This window comes from Prinia subflava, chromosome 5 (assembly GCF_021018805.1).
Source record: "Prinia subflava isolate CZ2003 ecotype Zambia chromosome 5, Cam_Psub_1.2, whole genome shotgun sequence".
Taxonomy (NCBI): domain Eukaryota; kingdom Metazoa; phylum Chordata; class Aves; order Passeriformes; family Cisticolidae; genus Prinia; species Prinia subflava.
Genome location: NC_086251.1, coordinates 26,076,662 through 26,094,102, shown reverse-complemented (window position 1 = coordinate 26,094,102; position 17,441 = coordinate 26,076,662). Strand labels below are relative to the sequence as shown.

At 39.9% G+C, this 17,441-nt stretch overlaps 1 long non-coding RNA gene across 1 annotated transcript; it reads left to right on the top strand.

The window, feature by feature from the left end:
- The first annotated feature begins 732 nt into the window (after positions 1-732).
- On the top strand, positions 733-1,946 carry LOC134550602 (uncharacterized). Its single transcript, XR_010080369.1, has 3 exons — positions 733-859; positions 1,154-1,303; positions 1,574-1,946. It is a non-coding gene; the product is annotated as an uncharacterized LOC134550602 (long non-coding RNA).
- Positions 1,947-17,441: the final 15,495 nt, after the last annotated feature.

Genomic DNA, 17,441 nt, shown 5'->3' with positions numbered 1-17,441 from the left:
TAGAAAAGGCTTTTTGCTTTCCAGCACTTGGAGCCTTATTGGTTTTATTTTGCTTCCTGGTCCATTTGATTGTTGTTTGCTAAGTATAAATTGGGCACTTCTAACTATATTTTCCTCAGTTGTGGATATTGACATCTTGATGCAAGATGGCCTTGAACCAGATAGCCTTCCTCCAACATCTTTTTTACTTATTTTTATTGTAAGGACTTTACTTATTTTTTTCTGGAAATCCTGTGTTCTTTGGCACACAAATGACTTTTCTTAACTTACCTTCTATTTTCGACAGCTATCTAGCCTCTGAATCAGCAACTTTTTTTAACAGCTGCTTTGCTTCCCTTCCTCACGGTGCTCAAGGTTAAATATTACTTGTGCATGTGCACCTCCAATTTGCCTGCCACACTTCTGCAGGGTTTCAGGCACTTGGGGAGTTTGGTTTCCTCATATAATATACACAAGCTCTCATACAGTTTCTTGACACACTGTTTTTCCTACCCTGCTCCTGGCATAACTCCCTGTGTTTAGCTGCTAGTGAAGATGATGCACCTGGTTCCAAGGAACACTCTTTCACAGTAGCTAGAATGAAGCCAGTTGGTGACTTAAAACCCAGAGGAGACCTTAATAAAACACCATCAGCTTCCCTAGCTGGGCACTCCTGTGTCTCTGTGCCTCTTTTCCCAAGGTTTCCTCTTGGCAGGGCAGGCAGGAGGGCCTGGCAGTAGCGCAATGGTGGCAGGGCGATGAAGTAACTGTGTGAGCACAGTATGTGCTCCCTGAATAGACAAAGCACTTTCCTTTGCAGGGTTGCAAGATGACCACCGTTCACCCGCACCATGTTTGTCCGGAGTAAACAAAGGCTAAGGTATTGCAGATCAAAAAATTAACAAATCAGGTTGTTGTAGCATTATAATGCTGAGATTTCAGCTTCTCTTGAATGAAATTTTAATCTTTCTTGTAGTGTAGTTTTCCTTCATTCTGCATGAAATGCACTGGTTTAATTCTATTATCATGAGCCTGGACAATTGACTTTTTGTGGGTGGGATGGGTTTCTGTGGACAGTCACAGTTTTCTTCATTCCTCAGTTTCTATGAAAGTCACATTTTGTGTGTCAGAACTATTCAGTCCTAACACTAATGCACTTAATGTCTTCATTTAGGCCATGAAGTAAAGCTGAAAGCATGTTCAGGGTTGGAGAGAGAGGAGAATATATGATGAAACAGCGATTGTGGTATACCCATTGTTTGGTCACTTGAGAACTGTATGACCTTTGAGTTTATTGAGAAATATGAATAAACATGTGAACATGGTGAGCCATTTCTCTTCTCTGAAAGCTTATTGTGTGTTCAGGTTTTTGGAAGAGACTTCTATAACATTTGTTTTTGTCAAAGATAAAGGACAATCCCTCCTAGCTACCTTTACTCAGCTCCAGTGCACACATTGTGAAGTTTTTTCTGTAGAGCATGAAAAGAAACAGAAACTCCAGTGATCCTAAATATTTGAGGTCAGATTAGAATTTTCTGTCCCTATCATACATTTTTAAAATAAGCCTGACTTGGTTTTGTTAATGTTTTTCCAGGAGGCACAAGCAATTCTGCAGAACTAATCTAGATGTAACAAAGTTCCGTGCATTATGACGGAGAAAGAAGAGAGTTAACAGTAATCCTGTGAGGACATGGCAGACACCATTACAAGCAAAAGACCCAGGACAATGGGTATGAAGAAGAACACAAAATCAGCAACATAGGGTTAAGCAAAGTCACCTTAATTGCTTACAAGCAATTGCATGGGAGCAAGGAGTACCTACAGGACACTGTGATGGGAAAATCGGCAGGACACCAGTGTGTCCCTTGGGAGTGCCTGCACACATGCACGCAGCATTGGGAATAACCATGAGGAGCTAGAACTGCCTGCCATCGCAGGCCATGATCCTTTTGGGATCACAGAGACATGGTAGAATGGCTGTCATGGCTGGAGTGCTCCAACAGAAGGATGCAAGTTCTTAGGAAGGGCAGGATTAGAAGACAAGGAGAAGAAGTTGCCCTTTGTGACAGAACAGCTTGTGTGCATGGAGCTGTGCCTGGGGACGGATGATGAGCCAGCTGAAAGCCTAGGGTGTACTCCATAGTCCTGTGTAGGGAATCAGGAGAAAAAGCATAATGAAATGTTTTACTGAGCACTGGAAGAGGTTTTCAAAGAGAGGTTGTAGAATCTCCATATCAAGAAATAATATATTAAAATGCCACCTGAATGTGGTCTTGGGCAACAAGTGATATTGCTCAAGCACGGGGGGTTGAACATTTCTTCTAGCCTTGACCATTCTATGATTTTGTGATCATACAAAGACTGAAGACAAGTGTGGTATTGCTAATGGAAAAGGAGTCTTGGCTTTGGCTTAATAAAACGGTCAAAAATAGGTAAATTACAAATTCTGTTGGTATGAGTCCTTTCAAACCATCACTCTATGAAAGTCTGGAGATCCAATCAGCAATGAACCCATTCTTCATTATAGGAGTAATCCCTGAGCTCTCACCATAACAACTTCATGATGACTTAACTCTTTCATAATGAAAAATAGCACCTGGAGTTTGAAGGGACAGAACTTTCTTCCAAGGCCACAGAACGCAACAGTTACTGCATTGGACAATGTCCTCTGCCCACACAAAGATGCCTACTCAGGATGCTGGACATGAGCACAAACACCAAAGAAGCAATATTTTGAGACAGCAATTTTCGTTCAAGTCCTATGATTAATGCAAGAAAGTATTGGAATGAATACTTTTAGTCAGAGCAAACAACTCATACATTGGAGTCACATAAAATACGTTCATACAAGACATTTGCTTTGTTTAGACAGGTGATAAATATCTCAGTAAAAATTCTTAAGTGTTGAACAGAGTGAAGGAATCAAGTCATTGTGCCCTTTCTGTGATACTGATCTTACACTTTTTACAAGAGTTCCTCTGTGGGTTTTGTGGTACTGGTAAAATGTTAGCAAGACTGGAAATATTTGTTTGCTTCAAACTGGATTGTCATTAGCAGACAAGAGATCTTGTGTGTTCATTACCTATTGGAGTGGTTTTTAAAAAAATGAGGTCACCTGATTTACACTATCAGTTCTTCATTATAAGATCTAGAGATTGTACTTTTTTGTATTCCCTTTAAAAACATCCTGAGATTTGGGGTGGGGGGGCGGGAAAGAGAAAATTCTAATCAGTTCATCTTGGTACTTATTTACTCCTAAGAGGAAAAGAAAATGTGTGCTGAATATAGTTTTGAAGTGGAAAAATGTGTGATAAGGGGAGAGGACAAGATTATTTAAAAGCTGAGAACAAAAAAAAAAAAAAAGGAAAATATTTATTTATCCCATTTTTCATCAAAAAATTAAAATTTCAGACATCCTTACAAAAATCTCAGGTTTGAAGAAAGGAAGGAGAAAATATGTGAAATGTAATACAATTACTATCTTTATGGTAGATTAGAAAATAAATATTCTGAAAACCCAATGTATGGATAGAAACTTTTCATCTGGTACGCTTAAGTAGAATTAAGACTTATAGTTTAGTTTCCTTTTCAAACACATTAAAAGAATAGTAAAACTAAAAAATAGCACTTATGAACATTTGGAGAGGCCAGTCCTGTTTAATATCTTTATCAATGACCTGAATGAGGGGCTCATGTGCCCTCTCAGTCACTTCGCAGGCAGTACCAAGTTGTGTGGAAGTGTTGATCTGCTGGGGGGCAGGAAGGCACTACAGAGGGATCTGGACAGGCTGGATCATGGGCCAAAGCCAATTACATGAGGTTCAACAAGGTGAAGTGTTGGGTCCTGCATTTGGATCACAACAACCCCAGGCAGCACTACAGGCTGGAGGAAGAGTGGCTGTAAAGCTGCCCAGCAGAAAAGGACCTGGGGGTGCTGGCTGACAGCAGCTGAACGTGATCCAGCAGTGTCCAAGTGGCCAAGAAGGCCAATGGTATCCTGGCCTGTATCAGCAATAGTGTGGCCAGCAGGGTCAGGGCAGTGATTGACCTCCTGTCCTTGGCACTGGTGAGGCCACACCTTGAGTGCTCTATCCAGTTTCGGGTCCCTCACTACAAGAAGGACACTGAGGTGCGGGAGTACATCCATAAGAAGGGCCATGGAGCTGGGGAAGGGTCTAGAGAGTAGGTCCTATGAGGAGTGGCTGAAGAAGCTGGGAGTGTTTAGCCTGGAGAAAAGGAGGATCAGGAGTGACCTTTTCACTCTTTACAACTTCCTGAGAAGAGGTAAAAGTGATAGAAGAGTGATAGATTGAGGAAATGACCTCAAGTTGTGCCAAGGGAGATCAGGCTAGTAGCAGAAATTTTTTCACTGAAAGGGTAGTCAGCACTGGACCAGCATACCTAGGGAAGTGGTGAAATCACCATCCCTGAAAGCATTCAAAAACATGTGGATGTGGCATTTAGGGACATGGTTTAGTGGTGAGCATATCAGTGCTGGGTTAAGTGTTGGACTCTGTCTTAGACGTCTTTTCCAAACTAAGTAATTCTGTGATTTTCTTACCCTGCTGCATTCGCACAGAACTTAGCTGCTGTAAGTTCTCAGTTATGGGTAACAGTAATCCCATATTCTTTCCTTTGAGATGTACCCCTTAAACTCCATGTGGCTAAGTTCTGTTTGGCATCTTGTCCCAAGGCCCTCTAACGTCGTAGTGAATGTTACGGTGATCACAGAAGGGGAACCTGAGCTTCTAGATAACAGTCGAAGTCTTGAGATGGCAAAACTGCTTTCGTTCAGCTTCCAGCCCTTTACATATAGTTGTGATGGTGGCTCCAAAGGTTCTAAAGGATCGGAAAATATTGATAAGTTTGAAAAAATTTCTTCTCTGCTTACTCACCATGGTTTGTCACAGAGGATTAAATTTTCTGCTTTTCCTCCCATTTCTGCTCCTTATTAAAACACATCTGTGGTTTATTTGCTCTGTGTTACCTTCTCTTCTGCATTTGAGCAATGTTCACCTAACAAATTCACAAAATTCACCTAGCAAAATCTCTTCTTCTGACCTTACCTTAAAACAGAAAACTAAAGTAATGGAAAGGAAAGCTGCACCAGGTATTAACAAACAGACGTGGCAGCTCAGCAGCAACTGGCAGGATGAAAAACCAAATGGCAGTGAGTCTGTAGCCTGGCCTCAGCCTGGAACATGATTTCCCTTTCAACCACCTGTTGGAAAATTCTGTCAATTACTTACAGCCCAAAATAAGACTACAGAGCTGGTGCTGCACTGGCACCTGCCACTAAATATGAGCTTAAAAACACAATGGGGGAAAAAAAATCTCTGCTGCTCTCTTCTGTTGATGGCCGTGGTACACAGACCAAGAAAGAGCTGGGGGAGAAGGCTGAGCCTGACAGGCTGGGAAGAGAACACAAGAGCAAAGTAGTGTGGCTGTAGGTGCCAGGGTGGGGAACTGGGGCTCTGTAGAGGAAAGAGAAGAATGAATTGATACTCTTGAGAGTATATGTATAAAGTACCTCAAAACTGGAGAGGCAGCATGGTAAGGAAGCACGGAGGAACTTGTCTGAAAGACATTTAAGTCAGCCATAGAGATCAGAGACAGGAGTCAGTACCTCATTAATAATGAAAGAGAATTAGGAGCATGGGGATAAATAGCAGACAGTCTTTAAATTAAGGCATATAGCCAATGTCTGATGTCATTAGAAAAGTATATCCCGGAAATGGGATATAAAGAGAAAGAGAGAGTGGATTACATATTGTCAACCAAAGAAGACCTTAGGCCAAGGCCCAAGCAGAGTGATCTCATCATAAAATGAAGATGGCAAAGTCATGTGGACAGCATGTGACAAACACTAAAGCAATTTCTCCCAGTCTTTTCTCAGGGCAGCACAGCTCAGACAGCTGAATTGTCACAGCAGAGGAGATTGTGAACACACCTGCCAGAGGAATGATGCTTGTCCCACACCAGCAAAATTCCTGTATTGGTTTTGCTTACACCTCAGCAAGGAGCGCATGCTAGCAAGCCAGCCAGATAAAAAGCATGATAGTTGGGCAGGAATTCTGCTCCTAACACTGCTCATGTTGCAGTTTGTTGTCTTGATCCAAATAAAAAGCAGAGGCATTGGAAAATGCCACTGACACCTGCTCATCACAATACTGTTTCCTTCAGCACCACAATTTCTTTTAGCTGCTCTTCACCTATTCACTGCTTGAAATAAGAAAAAAATCTCAAGATCTTTAGCAACAAGGCACCTCCTTTAAAGTCTACAATCACTCCCACAGTATGCAACTCCTCTGCAAATTTTGGATCCATCAAAGACCATCATAATTTCTCCTTGACTCTTGTTCCTCCTCCAGAGATCTCTTGACTAGTGAATCTCAGAGACTCCTCTCCATGTTTCTTAGCTTTTATTGGCTGTAAAAAATGTCTTTCTGCCACTTTAGTCTTCTCTTGCTTCCAACAGAGACTGTGAACAACAGAAAGAGGCTAGTTCTGCTGATGGTTACCAAGCAAGTGTAACAGTTTTGAAACCACCTCTGGCTCAGGATGCCCCTGAACTGTGGATGTTAAGCAGTTTTCAAAAAACAGTTTCTTTGTGGCCTATTTCTTATGTTTGTGTCCTAATCATCCCACACTGGCTGTTGTCTGAGACAGGATAATGGCTCAAAGGGATATTTGATCATTGGCAGCTCTGATGGAAGCCTTTCCCAGCCTAGAAGAGGAATGCTGCTTCTCCCTGTAAAGCAATGGAGTACTCCCTGGAAAAACTTCTGAGAGTCTAACTGCCTTCTTGTGGGAGCTCTTCCCCACCTAGCACATCTTTGTTTTTCCACTGGACAGGTTTGCAGCATTTATAAGACAGTCCTGTTGGGAACCTGTCAGAAAACCTACTATATTTCTCTCTTGCCACACAATTTTACTGTGAAGCTTTCAGTCCCCTGACAGAAAAGAGAGAAATCAATCTTCTACAGCCTGGTCAGATAAGTAAGAAAGTAAAGCTTATTATAGTTGTACATTTGTCCCATGTAGGATGTCTTTACTTTTTCAGAGAGATCCTTGCAAGGGATAGTCCAGTGCAAGGCCAGGAGTCACACTCAGTGATTCTCTTGGGTCCCTTCCAACTCAGCATATCCTGTGATTCTGTTGCTGCTGCTTTAAATGAATCCTAAATCAATTTCAAGACCACAAAGAGACTAGCAAAGATTCTGCAAAACCCTTGTCTCTCCAGCCTGATTACCAGCTTCAGGAGTGTTTGTTTAATTCTTGGAAACTGAATGCAGTGTTCACATCTGATGCAAATTAGCTCTGTAGCCTCATGGCCTGCTATTGTCAGGAACAAGAAATTCCACCTTAAGTATTCTATCATGACAAGGAAATGCTCCTTCTCTTTTTTCTTTATAATGCAAGTACCACTGTTTGAGCAAGTTGCATTTTCTCTTAGCTTTGTTCATGTCTGAAGATAAAGTCTGGGATAGATGAGACTAAAAAGAGCATGTAAACATTTTGACAGGTGTAGGCTGGAGCACCATCTCAGCCTGTTCAGCCAGTGAGCCACTAGCTCCTTCCACAACCAGGCAAGAAAATCACACAATTTTATTCACATCCAAAGACTGCAGTCTTAATCCTCCCACACCAAGAGAAACCCCTCAGGGTTTCACCTATTGCTGTGTTTGTTCAATGCTAAAGCTAAAAAAACACCTAGAATTGTAACAATAGTCTGGCTCCTGACCCATTAAAAGGAAATCGGTCAAATCTTGTCACTTGCAAAAAGTATAATTTCTGAATGTGCTTGCTCAAGTGGATTGTTACCATAGCTCACTGCCATGGCTGAATTGTCTCCCTGCACTTGACAAAGCAGTTCTTTTTAATACTGAATGCCTTTCTACAAAACCATGTTGGGTTTTCTACATGTTGATTAATTTTCAGTCTTGGTAATAAGTTAAGAATAGAAATATGCATAAACATGTAGATTGTTTTATAAAGAAACCAAAGGCAATAGTAAACTACAGACACCTTTTTTTCCAGAACCTAATGAGGTACAGCAGTTATATCACAAGCTTGTGGCAAAAATCAGCGCAGGCATTTGGAGAAGGGTGCTTAGGTGATGCTGCTGAGCTGTGGCACTTGTTCTCCATGCTCAGGAGCAACCTTACCACCCTGCTCCCCTGAGCTCAGGGGACTGGGAAGACAAGCCAAGAGACCACAAATGGAGCCAGGCCCTGCTTCAAAAGCACAGTTCTCAGGTTAGAATGGGCCAGCCTTTGAGGCACTGCCTTTCATTCTCTTTGCTTCCCAGGCACTGCAGCTCCAGCATCACATCTTTGGTGTTTGAGAATGGCCATTAGAGTTAGAAATACTTTCATGCAGCCTGGACCACTCACTCTGTGACAGCCCACTCTGCCAGGCCCTCCTCTCAAGGCTGGGGTTCAGATCACATTTGTTGTATTTTTGTCAAACTCCCACTTCAGTTCAGCCCTACTTTAACATCTGAAAAAACATCTGTTGTTCTGCTGTGGCCATCTGCTTCCATCCCCAAGAAGCCAGGCCAAAAATACCCAGGGACTTTGAAGAACAGTGTTAGCTCAGACATATTTATGTTAAGACAGCCCAGCAAATGGGTTATCCTAAAAACTTATAGGAATGAATGCAACTTAGTTTCTAACTCCAAAGGTAAGTTAGCATCATTATTCCCTTTGACAAGGGACTGGAGCAAATGGATCTAATATACCATATAAATATACAAGGTGTGATAAAATGAAGAATTTATTCTAGATGGAAGTTCATGAGCAGGAAAAGCAGAGGGGCAATAATCCTTCAGAATATAAATGCTTTCTAATTTTATAGTAATAACTAATGATTATTACTATTAACCAGGCATCAACAAACTTGTCATGAGTGATGAGTCACTTTATGATAGATTACAGTGGACATCTTTATGAATCACTTTTTGAAGACAGCAGGACCTGAGGAACTACCCAGGCTGTCTCTGCCCAGAAGTCAAAACTTTAGTGCATGGCAGTCCACAACAAGCTCTGCCTTCACTTTTAGTAAATAATACAAAATAATCACCACAGGGACAGTCCTGCCCTGTGACTTTGCAATTTGGGTCACCTCTTAGTGAAAATATTCCTCATGAGGACTCTATCCAGTCCCCACCGCCTCCCACAGTCTTCCCTTTCATTGTAACACTGGCTAAATAGACTATAATATAATATTTGTGACTATATGTCTTCAGGTTTCTGGGCATTCAACCCAAAAGTGTTTCAAGGTACAGTTTATAAACATATTGTCCCCCTTCTGTACTCTTATCTGCCTCTGGAAGAGCACTAGCTGCTGTGAACAGATTGTGCTAGCTGAAACAGGCAACACAGTGATGGGAAACCCAAGAGTACACTCTGTATATTAATGCTCTAAAATTAAAAACTCTTCATTGTTAAGCAGTAAAGGGATGTTAGCCTAAAGTGAAGGTTTTTGTTAAAGATCATATACCCCATGCTGTTACAATAGTTCATTCCCACTTCCCGACTTTGGTTGTTAAGCTAAATTGCAGAACTCTTCACAGCAAAGCCTTTACCAGGACTAGAGCTAGAAGAGGATTTTACAAAATGCTAAAATGCTACTCAGCTTATATTTAACCTCAAGTTTGGCCATCATACTTTGCTATCTTTAACTTCCTACCTTTGATCATTTGATAAAGTATTATGGAATTTTGCAATGGAAATAAAAATCAAATATCAATTTAATCATTAACTACCCCTGATTCAAAATTGAATGCAATTGCTCTGTGTTTAAAATTCATCTTTCTCAGATGAAGACAGCATTTATTCAAATGTTTAAATTTACTTTGGGAAACTAGTTTGCCTCTATAGTCCATTATAATATTTCCAGGGGAGAGCTTGATTACAGGAAAAATACCTACTCTCAACTTTTGACAACTGGAAGGTCTTCAAGAGCAAAGGGCAAAATGAAGCAAAGGTTTGGTTTTTTGCTTTTAACTATACACTCTTATGATATATATGTATATATATCATATGATGATATATATACATATATATCATAAGAGTGTATATGATCTGCTTTTTCTAGTCACATATCAGATTTGTCCCCCAGTCAAGGAAGACTACATTAAACTGACTGTTGAGCGTGTGCTTGTGCTAACTGCAGCCGGAAAAAATATTGCATTAGCACCATTCTAGGGAGAAGCTATAATTTGTCAAAGTAACCTTCTAAAGCACATGTGGGATGTGAGCAATGATTTTGCTCTGATTGCCATATGTTAATCAGTACAAACAGACAGTTGGGCAGCAACGGCTTCGCTAGAACTGCCCCATCTGAAAACAGCCCCACAACAGCTGCCACCTGTGTTCTAATTGCTTCTGATATCAGCTTGAACTCCTCCGCTACCGCTTCCAGCAAATGGCCTAAAAACTGATTGCCACGTGGCTACTTGCAGGAGTTGGGCTTTTACACAGCAATTTCACTTGGAAAAATAATGGAAGCAAGTTACATGTTGGCAGATAGACCACCAGGAAGAATTACAAAGGGATGAAGTGGACACCACTTACACTGTTGTACTCTAGGCAAATATTCTTGCATGCCATGTGGGGTATCTGACAATTGCGCGTTTGTCTGTAGTCTTGGAGGAGAGCCAACAAATTATCAAGAAGTCTTTCAAATTAGACCAAAGTCCAAATCATCTTGAGTTTCACATAAAATTTTATCTGTTTGATTCAGGGACACATTTTACAGCTGTCCCCCTCCCTGCCCTAAAGTGAAGATATTTTGAATTTCTTTCCTGAAGCAGGCAGTGAAACAAGGCATTGTGATCTTGTTTATGCCATTTACAATGGCAGATCATTCGCAGCCTCTGATGTTCTTCTCTACTGCCCTTTCCTTCAACTCACTGAACCATAAACTCCATCCCCCTAAGACTTGATGTCTTCTGGTCATCATACATATATACTCATGCCTGTATTCCTTGCTTCCATTCCAGCGCTCACTTAGCATTAAGCTGTATTTATGAATCTTGTCTAACATGGTCTTTAACAAGTTCACAAAGTTGCTCATCTGCCATGTGATTTATTACCCTATCCACCCTTGTATTTTCTGCAGAACAAGCTGACAGAGGTTTAATAACAAAAAAACCTGCCTCAAGAAGACTGAGGAAATATAAAGTTGCTACTAGAAGGTTAATGAGAGATTTAGGACATGAACCTGAGACTTCCAGCATGTTTTTTCAGCAATGAATTTCTTCCCTTTCTTTTTTTTTTTTTTTTTTTGTGGTCATGGGTTTCTGTACTGACCTACTCTAATTTCTCCAGAATAGTACTTAAAAACCATAGCTCTCATATTGCAAAATTATATACATTTACCAAACCAAACACACTTGTGCAGAATCCACAATAATTTAGGGACATTCAATTAAGTCAAGGACATTGCTTGCATGTATTTGTATGAGTAACCACAAATCACCCAATCGACCTATTTCAAAACTTTAACGCTTTTTAAAAATAATTTAAGATAATTACTTCCTGCATGACGGTTTTCTGTAACACAGGTGAAAACAATGTGGTTCACTCAAACCTGGTGCCACATCTGGCAGAAGTGAAAGGCTAGCCATTAGAAAGCATCATACTGTGTCTTTCAGTTTGCACAGTATTCCTCCTCATGGACCAGAGGTTCCTAGAGTTTTCAGGCTATGACCACTCTTTTCCCACCTTCCTTATGGCTCAGTGTTTCTTCTGTTGGCAGGGGATTACAAATGTGTTGAAAGACAGAAGCTCAAAATGGCATCTAAAGAGTTTCAATGGAGCAGAGTCTGCAGCTGGCTTTCAGGAATTAGACATCAGGTGTTGTCACAATCAAACATACAAAGAAATTAAATCAAATCAAATCTTTTTGTAAAGCTTGATATGAAGAAAAGAGAAAAAACCCACAAAGAACATCCCTCCATGACTATCACTCTCAATACACGCCCTTGCTTCATACTGCTTAAGGGCATTGACTCTCTTAAAGTATCCAGCTCACGCTTTGACATTGAGTGCCAGCACTTAAGAAAACAATCCTTTTCATTTCAAATAATTACTCTCATATTCCAGTATCGAAGACAGAGTGCAAAGTTAATGACACAGAGTACATTCCACCCAAAATATGTTCTATGCAACTTAATTACACTCAGGTAAATTATTTGCTCTACAGAAAATATTCTTAACAATCCACAGACTACTGGAATGCAGCATGCAGAATTTAGGAAGACAGTTGTTAAATTCCAGTGTTTTCCCAAAGAGAATTGCTGCCCACACCAGCAGTGGGCTACAGTAACAGAACTACACTTTACATTTTGCATTCAATTAAAAAACAAAACTTAAAAAACTTATATGCAGTGCATATTTAGAGAAGCCAGGCCTTAAAGAAATCAATCATTGGCAAATAACCAAATCCTGTTTGCCAAGCTGGGTAACTCCTATGAGTTTTATTACAACATCTTCATTATGGAACACACAAGCTACAGCAAAGTAAACCCAGGCTGAAAGTGACCTCAGGAGGTTCCAAAGATTAGCCTCCTACACCCAGCAGGATCAGATCCAAGGCCACATTACTCCAGCTTTATCCAGTTGAAAACCTCCAAAGATAAGCTCTTTGGGCAACCTGTTCACTGTCCCCATAAAGGGGTTCCACCACCTTTAAGCAAAACCTCTAGTTTCAAATTATACCATTGTCTCTAATCCTCCCAGGACCCAGAACTGTAAAAAGCAGACCACTTTCCTGACAACCTCTCCCCATTCATTGGAAGCTGCCATTAGCTCCCCCTGAGGTTGCATCTTCTGTTACACTGAAGACCTTGTTTATGGGCAAGGAGGAAGCATAACATATATACAAGTATTTATTGTTAGCATATGGAAATCTTAGTCTATTAGTCTAGATGTAATTACTATAGGAAAAAAAGAACACATTTCTCCATTTCTCTCCTTTTTAGTTGTTATTTTCACCCTTCTACTATTACTCTGCATCTCAAAATCAACATCTCCAGACTGCTGGAAAGGATAATTTGAAGCTATCTGTGTCTTAAGTCCTTTGTTGGCAGGAATACACTGCTGCTTTCTTCTTCCTCCCTCTAGGATCTACTTGGGGTTCTTTTTATGTTTGCTAACATTCTTTACAATCTTTATTTTTCCTTACTGGCCTTTGGATCCAAATATATGATATATGAGCCCTTCAGATATGTTAGATGTGATTTCTTTGTTCTGTTACTTCCTACACACAATTTTATCCAGTTCTTGTTTTGCCCTAAACAGCCAAACCAAGCCAAACAAAAAACCTACCAACCAACCATAAAATCAGAAAAACCTACCAAAAAACAAACCGCAAAAAAAAAAAAACCCCAGCCAAACAAAGAAATCCAGCCCTGCCCTGGCCCCCATATTTGAGAGCTGCTGAGTGACCACTCACCAATACAGGACTATGGGGTTTCAAGTTCCACATGTGTGCCCCGTCATTAATCTGCACTCCTCTATTCTACATCCTTTGTTTCCAGTTCTAAAGGTTTGCTATCATATAACAGGCCTGCACTTCTCTCCACATCATTATTTTGGTCATAAATATCTCATTGCACGTGAAATACCTGCTTAATACTCCTGCATACATAAAACTATGGTTGCACCACCTAAAGGTAAACAGAAGTAAAAGAAATTAATCACAGACACCTGGCCAGTTATAGAAATTGTTATAGAAAAGCTAAGTAAAACAAAGATTCAGGCAGGCCAAATAAAGTCCAGAAGAGGAAGTATGGTATTCCTCCTCAGTCCCAAGGCCTTGCAGACTCAGTACTAAGCTTATGGCCTGTTACTAACAACCATAATAGACTATTACAGTGCTCCTCACAACCTTTCTGGAAGAAGCTGAACAAGCCCTAATCCATGACCATTCTTGGTGGCCTTTCACTAAGTTTGTTTCAGGTGGCTGAAATCTTCCTTGAACTGAAGAACCCAAAAATTAGACACAGACTACATACAGTCTAATACAAAATACCAGATAAATCATCCTAAGTACTACCAATACTCACCCTGCCTTCTGTTACTGATAGGTAATTGCAATATATTAGCTATTTCTGAGAAGTTCCTACTTTAATTTACCTTCTTTAACTGCTCATACTCCTAGCTGGATACTGCTTCTTCTCAGCAGAAAGAAGTATGCTAAATAAAAACAGTCAAGCCTCCAAAGGCTGGAGTTACATGGGTAACACCTACCTGTTATGGCCTGACACAGCTGGGCCACAGGAGCCTTTAACATCCCGATAGATGTCAAGGCATAAAGAACCCCCATGGCAGTATTGAATGGCTGGCTTTCCAAAGAGCTTTAAGATATTACCACTACAACTCTCCATGTTTACTAGACCCAGTCCAACTAACCAAGCAGAAACCTAAGCTGGCTGTTAGGTTTTGTTTGTTTGGGTTCTTTTACCCAGATAATTCCACACACAATAGACTTAAGAAATTGCTCATTTGAGATTCTTTCAGCTATTGAGCGTGAGAGGTGATCTAACATCTGAAGCAATTGATGAGGATGGTAAGGCAAAACCAGTGAGTTCCAGATTAAAAAAAAAAATCACCTATTTTTGGCTACTTAAGCATCTTCCTCTAAAAGCTACTGTGCTGAAAGCAAGATTGCATATGTATCAGTAGCTTAAGTATCTAATTTACAACTCACAAGTACAGCAAAGGAACACTTTGCTAAGCAAGTATCAGTTACAGCTCTTGGCTCTTGACTCTTCCAGGCCAAGTCTTTCAGCCTGCTCAGTGGTTAATCTCTAGGGCCAATTTAGTTTCACAGACAGCCATAGCAAGAACCCTACAGGTGTTCCACAAGCAGGGAGTCTCAGAAAGGATGTGTGTGTTGGGAAATCCTTCACTGCTCATCCTATGTCACCATGTCTGTGAGACAAATTCTGGGTGCTGCATTACTCTGCATGTTGAAAAGGGGATGGGGAGGAGGCAGTACTTGCAGGGAAGACAGACAAAACTGGAGAAAGTATGAAATTGCATATAGAATCCTGTGTTAAGTCAGGTCAGAAAGGAGCTCAGGGTGATCACCAATCCACACTCCTTCTCAAAGCTGGGTAAACTAAAAGATTGGATCATGTTACTCGTGCCTTTATCTAGCATTCTCTTGAAAACCTCCTAGACAGAAAAATCTCTCAGACAACCTACTGCACTGTTTAACTATCCTAACAGTAACTTTTTAATATTACATCTTGGCAGAACTTACCCTGTTTCAAATTAAGCCTGTTGTGTCTCATCCTCAGACTGAGCATCCCTGAGAAGTCTTGCTTCACCTTACTCAGTAGCTTCTTTAGTTCAGCTATACACTTCAGTATTTTTGATTACAAAGGTAGTCTAGATTTCTACAAGACAAGCAAAGTCTGTGTTTTAAGTGAGGTCCAGCAGAGGTGCAAGCAAACTGACCTTCCAAGAGGCTCCATTTGAGTCTAGTGATAAGGACCAACTCCAGATGTTAAAGAGTGATCCAGGAGTCAACAGCTGCTCTTGCAAAGAGAGAGGGCTCACTTTTCATTATTTCACAATATTAGTATTAAATATAATAAATATAATAATCCAGACTAATAAATGTGTCAGTTTCTGAAAACACAAAATCCAAACAGGAAACCCTTTAGCACCTCAGATCAAGGGATAAACAATCAACCTTATTAAACCAACAAACCAAGTTTATTTATATAAGTCTGTACAATTGTGATGAACTATGCTAGGACACCAATGAAACAAAGTAAACAAATCTCTCCCTCTCTAACAAGTGGGAGGTGTAGTCACTCACCTTTACATGCACTTAAAGGAAAAAAGATTACAGCTTTCATACAATTATGTAACTATTCAAGAATACTTTCTTCATGTATTATTCTCAATAGAAGAGGTTTGCATAATTTACTGACAGTTGCCTTCTCTGAAAAACAGTATTTTAGCAAAACCCAGAGACTCTGAGAGGGTAACCAGCAGCTTCATCATTGCAGATAACTAGGACAGAGTCCATCATTCAGACTGGCATCCTAAACTCACTGCACCTCCTGTGTTTCAGTTTTCTCTGCTAAAAGTTATTTGCAACACTGTATGGGTCTCATTCACATTTTGGTTGGATTACAGATAGTCTTATGGTACCAAATGTACAAGTTAACTAAAACTAGTACAAGGCCAAGCATATTAAAAATACTGTATGTAAGTTTACCTTTAGAGACCACTTGTCACTGCATCTCAGAGCTCTGAGGCTTTTCTGTGGAAAAAATCAGTTCCTGAACTGTTTGATTTGGCAATTATTTCTGCAAACCATTAGAGTGATTATTTTTAAAATTGTCTATTGCAAAGTAAGTTTAAGGGTTTTTTTAATCACAATCCACTTTAGCTGTTGAAAAAACCAAATCATATCAAATGCATATCTACACAATGAATCACAATGTTTCCTATGAAGTTATGATGGTAGATCCCAAAAATCCAATCTTAAAAAGTTATAAGTATGTATATGTGACAGCCTACTGTAACTCCAGAGAAGCTGCTAAAATAGGCCATCAGATAAAGTAGTCTATGATTACATATTTACAGAATAATCCACATGTCCTAGAACTATGGACTATCCAGTAAATAAGTATTGAAATATTTCTATTTATTTGTTTACATGGTAGGCTTCATACGTTGACTTTCTTTTTATACACAGTTCGTAGAATCAATCTGCACACAATTACATGATGTTTCTTTAAAGCTACCTTTAAAAAAAGGACGAGAAAGTTAAATAAGAACTAGATTAAAGTTTCATTAAGAATCCAACAAGAAAATATCAAACACAGGTTAAAAGATAACCAGTGTATGATTTCAGAAAAACAGTAATGCTCTGACACAAGAAGAGCATTGCATTTTCCCTCTTTAGAGTCCCTCAGAAACATTCCCATCCAATTCAGTGTTTAAGTTATTATATACGTACTGGCCTGAGTAGGAACACACATGTGCTTGCATGCTTACCTGAACGAGGGCCTCTAACCTTTTAGACTTCTAGTTCTTTTAATTTAGTTCTTAGTTTCATATATGCAGTTGTATCTTGTTTGGAAAAGTTCTTTATTAAATGTCACTTATATTTACACTTGATTTTTTTTTCTCTTTTTTACACCTGAGTGATAATTTAGCTGTTAATTTGTGTCCAGTCAAATATTCCATAAAGCCATACAATTCTTGTGCTTGTGTTGCACTCCACTTGTACCAGTTTATATACGAAAAATGTCCATCACCTACCTCTCATGTTACCCTCTGACCTTTCTATTATGTCCTTCCCCTTCCATAGAATGAGATTTTTTTTAAAAATTTTGTTTATTGATAGAAGCCTCATTTAAATGGTTCAGAAAGCAAGAAACAAAGTGAGCTGGAGTCCAGGGAAGACATGATAACTTAACAAAT